The sequence below is a fragment of the Heterocephalus glaber genome, unplaced genomic scaffold (genome assembly GCF_053883595.1).
Source record: "Heterocephalus glaber isolate CG9 unplaced genomic scaffold, H.glaber_assembly_v1.0 deba00001572, whole genome shotgun sequence".
Taxonomy (NCBI): domain Eukaryota; kingdom Metazoa; phylum Chordata; class Mammalia; order Rodentia; family Bathyergidae; genus Heterocephalus; species Heterocephalus glaber.
Genome location: NW_028258357.1, coordinates 25,189,346 through 25,204,942, shown reverse-complemented (window position 1 = coordinate 25,204,942; position 15,597 = coordinate 25,189,346). Strand labels below are relative to the sequence as shown.

The 15,597-nt window shown below is 47.8% G+C and overlaps 1 long non-coding RNA gene across 11 annotated transcripts; it reads right to left on the bottom strand.

Annotated features, from left to right (window-relative positions):
- Nucleotides 1-321: 321 nt before the first annotated feature.
- On the bottom strand, nt 322-15,500 carry LOC101707082 (uncharacterized). Of its 11 annotated transcripts, none has more exons than XR_015443620.1 (8): nt 15,281-15,499; nt 14,691-14,836; nt 13,815-14,368; nt 12,131-12,178; nt 11,516-11,700; nt 10,290-10,435; nt 5,837-9,017; nt 322-5,129 (listed from the first exon to the last, which is right to left on the bottom strand). It is a non-coding gene; the product is annotated as an uncharacterized LOC101707082 (long non-coding RNA). The 11 variants fall into 11 exon arrangements; XR_015443613.1 differs by having other exon boundaries at nt 322-905; nt 4,990-5,129; nt 10,290-11,700; nt 15,281-15,497; XR_015443618.1 differs by having other exon boundaries at nt 5,837-6,207; nt 8,924-9,017; nt 10,290-11,700; nt 15,281-15,493.
- Between the last annotated feature and the right edge of the window lie 97 nt (nt 15,501-15,597).

The following is a 15,597-nucleotide window of genomic DNA, read 5'->3' as shown; positions in this document are numbered from 1 at the left end:
AAGATCGTATTAGACACTCGTTATTTTTGGCTTTTCTCTCACATAAGCAAGAAGGTAGAGCTGGCATTTTCTCCTAACCCCCGCCTCAACTGAACACCACGAGTTTCTATAAATAGCTTGCTTTCATTAGGCTCTGAATTATGTTCTAATCTCCTTTCCTATTTCCTCCCTGACACCTGAATTATCTCCCAGTACTGGTTTCTAATTTCTTCACAGATTCGGAGACCGGTGGCAGGGACCGGTTTCTCTTCCCTCACAGCACCAAGGGCTCCGCCTCCTCCATGTCAGCGACCCTTAGCTAGGCTCTGCGGTGAGTAGAGAGTGTGAGATCAAAGCGACTCCAGTTTGCTAAAAGCCACTATTCCCCTAGCCTCTATTATTAATGGTTGAAATGTGCCTGCTCTGGGACAAAAGACACACTCTGTAACAAAACAAAGTTCTTAAGTTAATTGCTCAACCATCTGTTTGCCCAGGAAATAAACGGTCTGGGCCCCCTATTTGTAAAACAGTCTGTCAATGTGCCGACCATCAGTACATAATGGTCGTGGCCATTAGCCACTGTGTCTACTGACTGCCAGTACTTGACAGTCAGCCACTAACCTTTGTCCCTCTTTTCCCTCCTAAAACCTATACGTAATCACCCCTCAACCCCCAATGGGCCTAGCCAATCAGAAGTATACACTTCATGCTTGCTAAATGCCAACCAATCACGTGATTGCTAAATGGAAAATCCCCTAACCTTGCTGTAACTTTAGTAAAAACCCCCGCTAATTTGAAATTCGGGGCTCTCAATTCTGATCCGCTGCGTCGGTGATGGTTGGGAGCCCCTGCTCGATCTTGAATAAACGACCCTCGTGTGCTTGCATCGGAAACGGCTTCCTGGTGGTCTTTGGGGACTTCGCGATCTGGGCACAACAAGAGGAGTTTTTTCTTACACAGTGAGTGGGATCAGTTAAAGTAAATCCAGACTTAAGTACACAAAGTCTTTATTTCAAAAGACTATTGCAGTAGGGAGAGGAATTACTGCAACAGAGGGCAGCATTTCAGTAGGAAAATGCCCTGGCCCACAGAACAAGCAACTTGAATATTGAGCAGAAAAGGGCTTTTTCTTATAAGGAGTAGAAAACAATGCTAGAAAAACACCTGGAGTGGGTAATGAGCAGGTGGCACAAGAGCTAGTCAGGGAAGTCTGAGTAGGGATGGAAACCTCTACAAACTGTGAGCTAAATAAACCTTTACCCCTTTTACTTTGGGTGTCGGGTATTTTGTCTCCACCACGGGAGCAGAGTGACTAAGACCTGGCCTCTCAGCCTCTCACCCACCCATCCCAACAGCAGGGACCAAGGGAGTTCCAGGGATCTGGGTTAGTCGTTTCTCTCTTTTGTCATTACGTATTCCGAGGATTATCATAAATGAATGCCAATTTTTTAAATGCTTTATGGCGATTTATCGACAGGACATATTCTGCTTTATTAATGCGTCAGCCATTCTTGGCTAACTACCATTTTTATTTTCTTGGTTCAAACACTACTTAGTCCTCATGCACTTCTTTTAATAAACTCATAGTCTGATTTGTTAATATTTTCTATATAATTTTATATTTATAGATGAGATTGTTTATAGCTTTTGTGTATGATACTTAAAATCTTGAATTTGAGTGCTACATTTTTCTGTTTTCAGAGGAAATATTTAAAAGAGGAATTATCCATGCCTTTGTGACTTGCTAGCGCTCGCCAGTATAATTCTGTTACTCGCTGGGCCTTGTTACTGCTCTTTGAGCTTCTTGTATGCGACAAGCGTCTGCCTCTGGCCTTGTGCAGGTTCTGTTACAGGTACCGAGGAGCAGCGTGGGGGGACAGGCGATGGTGCATGGTCTGCCCTGTGGTGACGAAGGACAGAGCAGGAGCACAGGGAGGGTGTGGGCAGTGGAGGAGGAGCCAGGAGGCTTGGGTGACGGACAGTCTCTCAGGGGTCACACCGGCACGAAAGCTCACATCGCTGAGGAAGCAGATCCCACCTCGGCTGGGAGGCAGATGCAGGGTGCAGAGAAGGCAGAGGGCAGGGCCTGGTGCAGTGAGGCTGGGCAGCCCGCTGTGCATAGCCATCACCATGTCGGGGACAGATGACAGCAGAGGGGATACCACTCAGTTCACTCTCCAGGAGATGAACAGGCATCTGAATCTTAAGCAGGGGACCACTTAACTACAAGTCTGGTAGGCATGGTGGTGCATGTCCCTAATCCCATTTTCTAGAAGCTGAAGCAGGAGGATCACAAGTTCAAGCCCATGCTGGGCAACTTAGCCAGACAAGCCCTGTCTCAAAAAAGAAAATAACGGGCCAGGATGTAGCTCAGTGGTTAGGCACTTACATACTATGTGCGAGGCTCTGGGTTCAATCCCCAGCAACGCCCACCAAAAAACCACAAAGATAGCTTTGTAAGTAAATACCCACCCTGCCTGGCATGTGTCTGGGGCATTGTGCATGTCTGATGTTACTCCGGCCCTTCCCGAGACGGTTATAGCCAGCTGCTGAGAGGGAAAACAAGGCAGCAGCCAGGACACTGGGCGCAGAGCACCAAGGGAGGGGAGGTCCTGCTCCTTCTCTCCATCTTTTCTCTCCTCCTCTGTCTCTCTGGTTTCTGGCCACAGTGACCGCTGGGGACCGGGCTTCGTGGCTGCTGAAGAAGCAGTGGTTTCCTCCAGGGTAGGGGGGCGACTTCTCTTCCCCGTTCCCGTCCTGTCTCCCCTCACACGTAGCAGCTTCTCAAGCCTTCTCTGGGCTCCTCCACACTTGCTCACCCGGCCTTCAGAGTAGTGGCCAGTAACTGTCCTGGCCTCCCACACTCCCTGGCCAGAGGCCTCAGTCCCAGAGAAGCTGAGATAGCACAGTTTTCTCATAGCTTCGCTCTGCCGAGCCCACTGCCCTGCTCTTTTGGTACCAAAAGTGGCAGCGGGAGCACAGAGCCCTGAGGATGGAGATCAGGATTTGTTCTCTGACGCACTGGATTAACATACATTATTGTCCCCATTGCTGTAGTAAACAACCGTCTATGATGATAAACATCACTTCAGTTATTACAGGAAGTTTACTTAGTTTATTAACTAGACCTAGACATGAGGTTCATTAAAATGAAAGTGAGATTTCTGAATATCCTTGGTCTACAGAGAATGATGTCTCAAGACTCATCTATTTTGAATATGTGAATTTCTAGGCCCTGTTTTATCCTAGGTACAATTTAAATTTTGTTTGTTTTAGCAGACAATCAGCTCCTTTGGATTCAGGCCACAAGCTCCAACCACTACACTGGAGCTGTGTTTCCAGTGTGAGTTCAGTTTTCAAAACCTTTGTGGGCTGTTTGCCGTCCCCTGTGTGCACTATGCAGAGGCCAGCGTGGGCTGTTGTGGTGTCTCTCAGAGCTCATTTTTCAAGGTTGGTTGGGGCGAGCTGTTTAGAGTACAGCCCCATACATGCAGCCTGGGGCAAGCAAGGGTCATGAACACCACAGGGTCAGGTGCCCAAGCTCCTGCCCTTCTCAGCCTCCCAGGACTCTCTTGTCCCTGGGGCTGACTCCTACACCCTCCAGCTGACCAGCTAGGGCTTCTGTTGCCTGTGTGCTGGACGCTGCTGTCTGCTGCAGCTACACCCAGGCCAAGCAACAGGCTGTAAGGAGGGGACTGAACCCAGTGCCTTCATACTGAGCTACATTCCAAGTTGTTTTATTGTTTGCTTAGGGATAGTCACTAAGTCACTAAGTTGCCGAGACTAGACACAAATTTGCAGTCCTCCTGCCTCAGCCTCCAAGAGCTCTTTTGTTCTTTTTGGTTCTCTCGAAACCTAATTGTGGCAGATTGTGGCAAGTGTAGCTCAGGGTATTATGGGGGGGCAGCCTTTGGAGGCAGAACCAGCTATAGTGCAGGAAACGTTTCAGGTCCACCTTTCCAATAGAGATGATCAGAGTTGGGAGGAGTAACTATGACTGATGATGCCAACACAAAGATCAGCAGTGAAGCTGGGAGTAGGGATACTGATGAAGAAGTAACTGAGGTAGTAGGAGTATGTTCTGATCTGGTTAGAATAGAGCAATCGAGCAATTAGAAAGATCAAAAAATGAATACACAGGGCTGGGGGGTTAGCTCAGTGGTGCCACCACCTGCCTTGCAAGCACAAGGTCCTGAGTTCGATCGCCGGTACCAGAAAAAAAAAAAGATGAATAAACAGAAAAGGAAGGAATTGATAATTCAGCAAACACATTTCATTGTGATGACAAGCAAATTAAGGAGAAGGATGAGGGGAAAGAATATTAAGGCTAGAAGAACACTAAGCTGGGTGGGGTGGGGCACACGTGTGATCCCAGCACTCTGGGAGGCTGAGGCAGAAGGACCACAAATTTGAACCCAACCTGGGCGACTTGGTGACTTAGCAAGAGCCTGTCTCAAAATAAAAATTAAAAAAGGGGCCGGATTTAGCTCAGTGGTTCTGCGGCCTGCCCCACAAGCACAAGGTCCCGAGTTAGACTCCCAGTACCAAAAAAAAAAAAAAGTAAAAAGGGCTGGGATGTAGCTCAGTGTGAAGGCCCTGGGTTCAATTCTCAGTACTGAAAAAAACCAAAAAAAACCAGAACTTCATAGTGTTTCTGTTTAATTATATTATGAATATCTGCCTTAATAATTTCATTCAGATAAAAAATTATGGTATATGATGGTTCAAAGCTGGTTGAAACACAGTTTTATAAGCTTACTGATCAAGAGTTAAAATAGACTAAAAAGAGCCAGGTGTGTAATGCACACTTAGAATCCCAAGACTAGGGAGGTAGGAGGATCTCCGTGAGTTCAAAGCCAGCCTGGGCTATGTAGCAAGACCCCATCTCAAAAAAATAATAATAATAAAATAAAATAGCTAAAAAGGTAATCCGTGTCATAGTGTATGGTTTCTAGCTGTTGGTAAGGCTCGCATCTAACCCTGTGCAGAATTCTGTTAGCACTGAGGCACCTCTCGGCTTGGCCCACGGTGTGCACTCTGCGAGTGTGTGGATGCCCGTGGCGCCACTTCTTCTCTTCAGCTGCGACTGCGCCATGCTGGTGAGGGCAGGTTCGTCGGCCCAGAGACAGGTCCCCTCGATCAGCAGCATTCTGCAAGCAAGAAGCAGCTTTGTGCTTTTCTTCTCGCTTATATGAATTAGCAGCCTTTATAAGACTCAAATCTCAGAATCTTTAGGGTTGAGAAGGAGAGAAACTGTGCAAGAGGTATTTCTCTTTCAATCTGGATGATGCTGCAACTATTGTGATATTTTTCAGTAACAAGATAACTTAAGAGTGTTCCCTGTACGAATCAGTGGATTTTCAGTCGGGAACCTCAGGTATCTACATGCAACTGTCGTCCAGTCTTGTCAGAATGGAGCAGCTTGTGGTGGGATAGGCCTGGCCTGCCTGGGCCACAGGAGGGGACAAGGAATTGCCTTGTGCTTCGTATAAAATACATAATATAGTTAATGTGTATAAGCAACAAGCTTCCTTTTTTAAGGCATTTTTACTTTGACACAGGTGTGTCCAACCAACAGGCTACAGGCTGATGCATGGAATTTCCCCCAGGCTGCTGTCCTTGTGCATGGCCCTGTGGTCCTGGACCACAGCAGTGCTGGATTTTATTCAGGCTACACTTTTTCATGGCTGAGGAACCAAAACCCACTAGGAAGACAGCCAGTAAGTATTGGAGGGGACACATGCCTGCATCCTCCAGCCATTCCACAAAATAAAACCCAAGCTCAGTAAACAGCTAGCACCAGGTGTCACTGGACAGGGTCCAAGTCCCCAAACTGAAGATGGGAATTGGGACTCACCACACCCATGCAACAGGTTGAAAGTTCGCTGACTTCCATCGCAGAAAAAGTATTTTCAAGATTCATCAGCAAGAGGAGTGAAGAGGTTTATTAGGCAAAATTAAAACAGTCCCCTCTCAGAGAATGGAGGACAAGCCTTGGGACAGAGATGCATCTTGGTCTGGGGTGGAGTTCCCATGGAGTCGGGTGTCCTCAAGGTGGGGGACCTAGGACTTCATTTCCGTGCCGGCCAGGCTAAGTTAGAAGGCTGACGTCTGTGTGTATCGCAGCTTCCAGATTTCTGTGGCAGGAAGTATAATTCATGGGAGAAAAGTTGAGCCCAGGTGCCTTAGGCCCTCACCCTGTTACAGCTCCTGAGGGTAGATTTTTACCTAGGGTTTGTAAAACAACATACACACAAAAAAGAATTAGAGATATATGTTCTGAAGGAGAGACAAAATCACTTTATTAGGAAAGGAAGGGAAAAGGGGAAACAAAATTACTTGATTGGAGAGAGGGAGAGAAATAAAGCGATAGATAGCTACTTTGTTGGAGTAAGTTAGGGAGCCCAGAGCCAGAACTCAAGGGGTCTTTGTTCGTAGCCTCTGATTACATGGCAAGAAACGGACCGTGTCCCTTGAGAGCTGTCGTAACTTCACTGGCTGTTCTGGGCTCTGAGACCTCTGACTCGGCCATGGCCCTCGCTGTTGCCCATGTATACATTCTGGAACAAGCACTTCTGCGGTCCCTTTGTGTTGTCCGGGTGTTTATCTTGTGAGACTTGCAGCACAATTACATTTAAGGCTGAGTTAGTAAAAAGGATACCTGTGCATTTTAGTGTATTAATATGGTGAGAAAATAACAAAATATGTATGTACTTATACAGAGGTGCAGGAATTGAGCCTTGCCCTTAAGTGAGCCAGGAGCCTCATCAGCTCTGTTTGTTTTTCTTAGCTACTGTCTCTAGCAGGGCTTTAACTCTTTATTTGCCAGAAACCTCGCTGAAGCCCTTTAACTTTCCCTGCCTGTCCCTCAACCTTCCCTACAACCCTTAGGGGAAAGAAGAAGTATTTTTGAGTGTGCCGAGTGACTTGTGTCCTGAAGCTGAGTTTTTCTAGCAACACAATTTTAAAGTTTCACCTCTCTTTGCCCGTTCTCCACCTGTCTTCGTTTCTCCCATCCCACCTCAGCACTGTTACCCACAGGCTGGGACCCTCCCAGGCTAAAGGGTCAAATAGAGAAAGCAACACGTTCACACTGTGCAGAATTTAACAAGGAAGCAAACGACAAATCCAGGAAGGGAACTGCTTGGTGCAAGACACAGCCTCCCACCCCCTTCACAGGGTCACATGAGTTACAGAGACACCAGGCCATCTGCACCTTTAACCTCATCCCTGATCTCATCACATGGAGGTAGAAAGTTGTTCTTTATCTTAGGTAACACAGGTTCAGGCTGCTTTTTTTTTTTTTTTTTTTTTTTTTTTGGTGCCGGGAATCGAACTCGGGTCCTTCCGCTTGCAAGGCAGGCAGGGAACCACTGAGCTAAATCCCTGGCCCCAGGCTGATTTTAAGAATAAAAAAAAGCTTAAAGCTGGGTGTGGTGGTGCACTCCTGTAGTCCCAGCACTCGGGAGGCTGAGGCAGGAGGATTGCCACAAGTTTGAGACAGCCTGGGCTGCACAGTGAGTTCAAGGCCAGCCTGAACTACAAAGAGAGACCCTGCCTAAAAAGCAACAACAACAAAAAAGAACAAAAAAGCTTAATAATCATTGGGAAAATTTTTTGCCAAATAGACATTCATTTTCTATTATATAAAACAAAAAGAGTGACATACCTATCATACATACTAGACCCATACCTATCACCATGCACTAAACTAAGATCGAAGTGGATTAAAGATCTAAATATTAAAACAGAAACACTAAACTTGCTGGAAGATAAGTTAGGTAGAACTCTCAAAGACATTGGCATAGGAAAAGACTTTATGAACAAAACCTCAGTAGCATGGGAGCTAGCACAAAGAATCGACAACTGGGATCTCATCTTATTAAAATCTTCTGCACTGCAAAAGAAACCACCAACAGAGCTAAGAGACAACCTACAATGTGGGGAAAAAATTTTAGCAGCTGTACCTCAAACAAAGGACTACTATCTAGAATACATAAAGAACTAAAAAAAAATCAGACCCCCCAGATATAAAGACCCAATCCAAAAAATGAAATAAAACAGAAATAATGTCTGAAATAAACAGACATTTCTCAAAGAAGTAAAAGCAGCAAAGAAACATATGAAAAAATGTTCAACATCACTGGTCATTCGAGAGATGCAGATGAAAACAATGCTGAGATTCCACCTCACCCCACAAAGAATGGCTGCTATCAAGAAATCAACCAATAACAAATGCTGGCGGGGTGTGGAGAGAAAGGAACCCTTCTCCATTGTTGGTGGGAGTGCAGACTGGTGCAGCCACTATGGAAATCAGTATGGAGATACCTCAAAGAACTAGGGCTAGAGGTCCCATTTGACCCAGCTATTCCTCTGCTGGGTATTTTCCCAAAAGAATTAAAAGAATCATACCACAGCAATATATGCATACCCATGTTTATAGCAGCAGTTTGTAATAGCTAAAGCTTCGAAATAGCCCATGTGCCCATCAACTAGAGACTGGATAAAGAAGATGTGGGGTTTTTAAAAAATAAAATGGAGTACTACTCAGCCATAAAGAATGACAAACTAGAGACATTTATAGCTAAATGGATCCACATTGAGGTGATACTATTAAGTGAAATAAATAGGACACACATGTGTAAATACCAAATAGTTTCTCTGGTGTGAGAAACTGAAAGTGTAAATAAGGATTAAAATGAATAATTGATAATGTGCAATAGGAAGAAAAGGTCTAAAGGAGTAGGGGAAGTGGGAGGGGTAGGGGAAAGGAAAAAAGGGAAAGGAAAAAATATGAGAAAAGGAAAAAATGGAAACAAAGTCTCTGTAAATAGAGAAGGGTGGAGGGGGTGAAGGGAGGGCAGGGGAGAGGGGAAAAATAAGAACCGAGATGCATCATGTATAGGTGCAAGATCCCAATGATGAATGTAACTGTATTGTTTACCTAAAATGTACCAATAAAGGAATTTAAGGAAAAGAATGTGCCCTGAGAAGTCTCACAGCATCCCTGAGTTCAGGCTTTCCAGAAGCTCCTGGTTCTGTGACGAGAGGAAATGTATAAGGCACATGGAGTGGCCAGCGGGAGCAACTCAACCCTGGCCAAAGAGACTGAGCAGGCAGATTTGTCTGAGTGATGCTGCCAGTCTCACTGAAGGAACAAGAGCACTGGAAAATGCTGGAATTCTGCTCAAGAGGAGGGTGGGCGCATGGAGGGAGACTAGGAAACAAAGCCAGGTATGGGCAGGGTATGGGAAGCAGAGGCGGAAGGGGCCCGAGTATAATGTGCCCTCTGCTTTAGCTGCCACAGCTGTGCCCTCTCTGCCCTGAGGAGCTGCACATTGAGTGGTCAAGGTGACCTCTGATGAATGCCCTGGACAGTCTTCTTGACCACCTTGCCCTGGCCCTTCTGCAGCTGGGACTGGTCCTTCATGGAAGAAGTGTAGGGCACAGGGTTGCCCTGGCCTTTCTCAGGACAGTGTTTAGGGGTCTTTGCCAATCCAGTGGACTTTGGCCTCCCAGGAAAGCAGTGTCAGGAAGAGCAAGACTGCCTCCCTCAGGCACATTCTCATGCCAAGTGTCCTTCTCGAGTGTATTTCCTGCAGGGTGAGCAGAGGAGGCAGGTGACAACACAGGTGTCCCAGCCCAGAGCAGGAGATCAGAGCTGAGCGGAGCCCAGAGCAGGGTGAAATCATCTTCTCTACCCTCCAGTGGAGGGATTCAAAACTCAAAGAGGAAAGGGGACCCTGGTGAAGGGACACAGAAAGTCACTGTGGGTGCAGGGCCCCTCGATGCCCGGTGCTTTCTGCTGCTCCTCTCCTCTGTGCACTAACATGGGCTCCTCACTGAAGCATGGTCCTGCCTCAGTATCCACAGATATGGGCCCCTGGGCCCCCTATGGGTGCCCAAATCTGAGGATGCTCTAGTACCTTCCATAAAATATTGTACAACCCCAGTATAAATCATCCCTAGATGACTTGTGATGCCTACAGCAGTGTAAGCGCCACCTAAATAGCTGATATGCTGCATTGTTTGGGGAATGGCAGGAAGGAAAGTATGGACATGTCCTGTACAGGTGCAGCCATCATGGCCCTAACTGCACAGTGCAGGGAGACAGCAGGTTCAGTCACAGATGTGGATCTGGGACACAGAACACTGGCTGTATGTGTAGATATGCAAATGCACTTGTCTCTTAATCTCCCCCTGCACATATACACACTAATCTTCAAAGGAAAAGGTTAGAAATCAAATATACCACCACAAAAACCCTTTAGTTTAACAAATCAATGAACTTGGGCCCAGTGATCAGTTACCGAGTGGAGTCAAGTCAGTTCATGGAGCAGAGGGTTCCCAGGGCTGCAGTGGGGTCGGGCAGCATGAAGGTAAGCAGGTGGTCCTACGAGGAACTCCAGCCTGTACAAGTGGCACCATCTGGCCCAGCCTCGGCCCTGTGCTTCCTCTGGTGCGTGAGGAAAACAGGGCAAGAGCAACCAGTGATGCCACTGCAAACAAGAATGCCCGTGTGCTCATGAACGCACCGTGCTGCTGCAGTTGGCAGCTAGAGGAAGCCGGCTCCTTGGGTTTCTCAGTTGCACCAGAAATCCCACATGTGGACCCCTGTGCCCAGGACCTCCTTGATCCAGCAGCCCTGTCTCCCTGCCATCTAGTTCTGTGAACTGCTGCCCGTGAAGTTCCCTAATTTGCCCATTAGCAGTCACCTGTGGTTGCACCCACTGCCCTGGATGCTGGCGGTGATATGCCTGCTGACTAACTGACAATTGGCCTTGACTTCATTAGCTTGTGGATTCTAGAGAGCTTCGTTGATGGGAGCTCCTGCCTTCCTGGCTGTCAGTTTCCCTGCTGGTAGCCCTATCCATGTATCATCACACACCTGACTGAGTCTTGATTTGCTCTTCAAAATATTCAGCTAAGCCTCATGGAAAGCTTTTTGCCTTGAAACCTATCTTCATGTGCATATCAGAGCAGTGAGAAGATAAGCCTGTGCACAACTAACACTCCTGGAGTGCAGAGGACCATAAAATTGATTATTCCCAAAGCAGGCTGTGAAGAGTTAACCCCACAGCTGGCTTGTTTATAGAAGTGAGTCTGGCTGAAGCCTACGTGCTGAGGTCAGAGTAACTCACACCCAAATTCCGTTCCCACAACTAAACCCTTCTGACTAGAAGGACAATGTTCTAATTGCAACCATATATTTTGTCTATTATGTTCCTAAATTCGAGAATGGTTTGTCTTGTCCTTTATGAGCCTTTTTTACATTAATTTCCATAGAGACTATTTGTAGCTCGCCTTTAACTCAACTGATTGCCAGTAAAACTCAGTGCCTGGGACTGGCCAGCATCTTTGTCAGCTGTACCGGCATTGGCCATCCTGGCCCCCACTTTCCCTTCTAGTTCTGTCTCTTAGCGTCTTTTTTCTCAGGCCTGCATCGTATACTGGGCAGATGGGGACTGGAGCATGGCTCTTCCTAACCCTAGGGATGCCTGCAGCCCTTCTGCCAAGGACCAAGCAGTGGGGTTACCTCCCTGGACCAGCACCGGCCTTGAGTTCTTCCACAGCCCTGTTGTCAGGCTGTCTGTCTGGCTCCAAACCCATGTTCCCATGAGTCCAAAGATTTTCTGGTTCGAAACGTGGAAAACAAGGTCACTGCACATTCCATAAAACATCATGAAATCCAAGTGTGGAGGGATTTTAGGTCATGCAGAACTGAAATCATAAAGAAACACACAATGACTAAACATTTACAGACCGTGGGTTTTCAATTTTATATCAAGGTATAGTAAGTGCACACAATGAAGTACTCAGCTCAGTACATTCTGACATCTGTTTCAGAGGGTAACAGAATACACTACCCCCAAACATGTCACTTTGACATAAGGATAATTCTGAGCTGGAAGAGAATAAGAAGAAGCAGATAGAGTGGACCTCCCTTAAGGACCCTGAGGACACCGAGACCGAGGCTAGCTCCAAGCCCCATGCGGAGCAAACTACATGACACTGCATAAGCGACTAGCAGGCAGCGCACAGGTGACCACAGGTAGCTGGAGCTGCAGAGAGCACAGCTGAGGTAAGGGTTACTGTACCCCCAGCAGCCACCACCCAGACCAGGCTAACCTCCTCCCTCAACAGTACTCACCTGTGGCGAAGCCCAACGGACCTCCATTGCTGCTTGACAAAGTTCCAGCTGGGGGAAAGAAAGGGTGGAACACATCGTACCCTCATGTTTTATTTTTTTCTTGCCATAATGTTTATAATTATTCCTCTGATCGCAGGAGCCATTGTGTTTATGACTAACAACAAACTCTCCATGAGGCAAATTGGCAATGATATATTGAAATCTGATCTGGCTCATAAGCCCCAAATTCCAGTTTCTCTTAGTTCTATTGCCACATCCACTCCTAAAGAAACCTCTCCTAAAACCCCCTCTGTTGCCCACTACTATAACTCCCTCTCTTATTGCTGACATTCTTTTTACTAAAGGGGTCTTATGAAGAGATTGAAAGGTCAGGCTTTAGATGTAAGAAATAGTGGGAAATGGGAAATAAAAAGAACGTTAAGACAGGTAAATGCATTAAGGAGGCAAGTTACTCAATATCTCTCAAAGTGCTGTAAATATCTCCTGCTCATGGACTATGAACCCAAATGACATTTAGTTAAGATAAATAGAGCTAATAGCAAACTATATTAACCATTGTGCAGTTTCTCAAGGGCTAGCTGGTGACCACAAGTTTGACATTTAATTTGATTAAGTTACTTTTTGTTCTGCTTAGGTATGGGACAATGAGGGAACAATTGCAATTTTTAAGAAATGTATTCATGATGTTCAATGAAATGAATCAGCTTAGAAAAAATATACTGTTTAGCAAAAATAACCTGTACCTCATCAGATATTGCTAAGGCAACATAAAATGTGAACATGTTCCGCCCAATGCCTCTTAGCTGTTGCTTAAAGATATAAAAATAAATCAGACCCAAAGACTTCTCAGAGGGAACCTGAACATTGCTTGTGAAGGTTCTTTTCTCATCTCTGGCCCAGGACATCTCCCCTTCCTACCCTACATCGACTGCAGCTGGTCTGCGGCACACCCGCCCTAGAGGCAATGATAGCACCTACCTCTGCCAGTCTGCTTATTCTTGAACTTCACATACATTTAGTCATGTATTTAGCACCTTTCACTCAATAAGTTTGTGAAAGTCACCCAGGCAGATGGGGTCAGCTGAGCTAACTCCAGCTAGAAAATAGTCTTACTGTGAAGACCACACAACACACTTCCCAGATCCAAGCGTGGGTGAGGTTTTCTCCCATTCACAGCCAGCCCTCCAGCCTTCAGCACCAAGTGTGTGCTCAACTCGATTCTGACCCTGTCCACTTGGAGACAGCGTCACAGGGCTCAGCCATATTGTCCCCTCTTGCGATGCCACCTGCGAGTGCAGGCCTCTGGAACTTCTGACTGACAGGCTACAGACTAGGGGTTCCTACTGTCCCTCATCGACATTGTTAATCTGTTAAAGCAGAATGCAGGAGCACACTCTACATAGTACAGTCATTTGTCATAAAGGATACAACAAGGGACACAGTGGAGAGGGCCCTGGACAGGGTCCATCCTCGGGGTTCCCCTCCAGAGACTTCTGTGTGTTCAGCTGTCCGGAAGCTCTCAAACCCAGGAATTCAGGGATTTTTATGGAGGCTGCATCCCATCTGCATAACCAATTATTAATCCTCTTCCCAGACGATGAGGGGCAGGTGGAGCTGGCTTGGTCCTCCCGCTTCCCAGGAGCCCACCAGAGAGGTCCCTCACAGGAACAATGGATACTCTCACCTCCCAGGAAATTCCAGAGGACGAGGACCTGTGTGCTGGACCCTCCTATCACTCAGGAAATGACAGACATCCTAGGAGCTCTGGAACTGGGGTCAAAGACCCGATACTAGAACAAACAACCTCCCAGTGCCCCTGTCTGCAAGGGCTTCAGCAGCTGTAGGCCAGGGACCAGGGCAGAGATCAATGTGTCTATTTCTCATGATTTCACAAACCACACACAAGGCAGCAGGGGACATGTCAGGAAACACTGCAGTCATCGGAGCTGGACCCGCTGACCAGAGTGACCAGGCTGCAGGAACCCAGAGACCTCACCATCAGACAGGGATGCAAGGGCAGAGTTGAGGACAATTTCAAGCTCTGGGACTCAATCCGTCACTGCAGCGACCCTGGAACTGGGATGTGTGCCATGGGTGTGAGGACCCAGCATGCAGCGGGGTGAGTTTGACAGGCAACCGGGTGCCAGCAGCAAGTGTGGGTGGATGAGTGCTGCTCTGCAGGGATCGAACTGGAGCCGGCAGCGTGGGACGCAGCTCAAGCTGAAGAATGATTCAAGCCTGGGCAGGAGGAGCAACAGCAGCAAACTAGTGCAGGGCCTGAGCAGGGCTCCCAGGGTCAGAGCTCAGCAGGAGGAGGAAGCAGCACTGACTGGATGAGGGGTGAGGCCCAGGGACCAAGGGGAACACTCCTGAGAATCCCAAGAAGCTGAAATATGAACAGCAGATCTTGAGTCTCCGGAGTTCTATTTTTTGGATGAAACCCAGGGCCTTGCACTAAGCATTTGAGGTGCCCACGAGCCCACACCTCCTGTTTTCCAGCTTCCGGGACATTTTGCTCCACATCTTTCTCCCGAAGAGACCTTGCTGTGTTCTGAGTTACCTGGCCGGGTGCTGGCTGCACGGGAGGCAGGCAGAACTTGGCAGTCTGGAGATGTCTGTGCAGCCACAGCATCCAGGAGACCTCTGCTCCTCCCCACATCCACACTGGCCAGGCAACCTGGCCGCTGGGAAGGGGGACTGGGTGACCTTCGGTGGGGGACAGACCTGCCTGTTAGCACAGCACAGCAGGGAACCCCGCTTTACCAAGTCCCAGCTCTGCAATACCAAGATATTCAACCCACCACTAACGTCTCCCTTTCTTTGTCTGTGAAATACCCCAGCAAAATGTCTAACTCAGTCGCTGTTACAGTTTACGTAACTATTAACAAGATTTTAAAATGCTCTAGTTGGGGGGAGGGTCTCTAACTGGACCCTAAAGCAAACCCCACCCACATCCTTCCTGCCAGATGAGCCTGCGCCCCTCCCCAAGCTCAAAGAGTGGAGCTGTCTAGGGCTGGAACCCGCTTCCCTGACCACAGCCCCCTTCCTGAGCCAGGCTTCTGGAGCCAGCCCTGGACACTGCGTCCCTCCAGGCCCTGCACCCCCCTCGCCTGCATGTCTCTCTGCACTCTCCTGTGCCTCTGTCCTCACCTCTCTGAGGGCCGGGGCCCTGCAGGGATCTCTGACCAGCTGGGCTGCCTGGACAGAGCAGGAGCAGCCAGGCAGTCAGGCCGCTGCCCGAGGAGAGCAAGCACTGCAGTGCGGACAGCGGGGCTGGGAGATTGAGTGCAGGCCCAGCCAGACTTCCAGAAAGACGTGCTCGCTTTTAACTTTCTCTTTCACATCTCCCTCCAGTAGAGGCCTGGTGAGCTGAGAGGGCAGAGTCAAAGTCCAGGCCTGGCTGGAGTCCATTTCAGTGGTGAGCACCTGCCCAGAGTGTGACCGCATGCAAACAAAGAAAGGAGTCA